Here is a 520-nt window from a genome sequence, read left to right as displayed (position 1 = left end):
CAGCTCTTTGAAGGGAGTCCAGAGGTCTGAGCAGCTGCCACTCCCAGAGGGAGTGGCATCCATCTAGTAAGACTCCTGAGGGCAACTGTGCCCGATGTACCCCATCAGGACTTACGGAGGGCTTGGAGCCAGCCTGCCCCCTCCCCACCACTTTTCTTTGTTTTATTCCCACCAGCTACTAGGCTTTTCTTTGGGAAGTCAAAGGTGGTTTGTGTTTGGTGCCAGAGCCGCAGAAGGCAGTCTTTCCTCGGAGACACTGAGCATCGTTTACCTTTTTCCCTTCCGTAATGGAAACCTGTCCATGAGTGCCAGTGTCAATGTGGTGAAACTAGGAGCAAGGGAAGTCTCCTCTACAAAGGCTGCTTTGGTGGGTCTTCCCTTCTGCTGCCCTGAACAACTAGGCTGCAGAGCTGTTTTTGCGAAGCCATGAGGGAAGGCAGGGAAGAGGGTGGGATGCTGTGCGAGGGCCCCAAGTCTCTCTCAGGATGAGAAAGCAGTAACTGGACACTCAGATTCAAAA

This window comes from Camelus bactrianus, chromosome 1 (assembly GCF_048773025.1).
Source record: "Camelus bactrianus isolate YW-2024 breed Bactrian camel chromosome 1, ASM4877302v1, whole genome shotgun sequence".
In the NCBI taxonomy this organism is placed as follows: domain Eukaryota; kingdom Metazoa; phylum Chordata; class Mammalia; order Artiodactyla; family Camelidae; genus Camelus; species Camelus bactrianus.
This window is presented reverse-complemented; position numbering follows the sequence as displayed.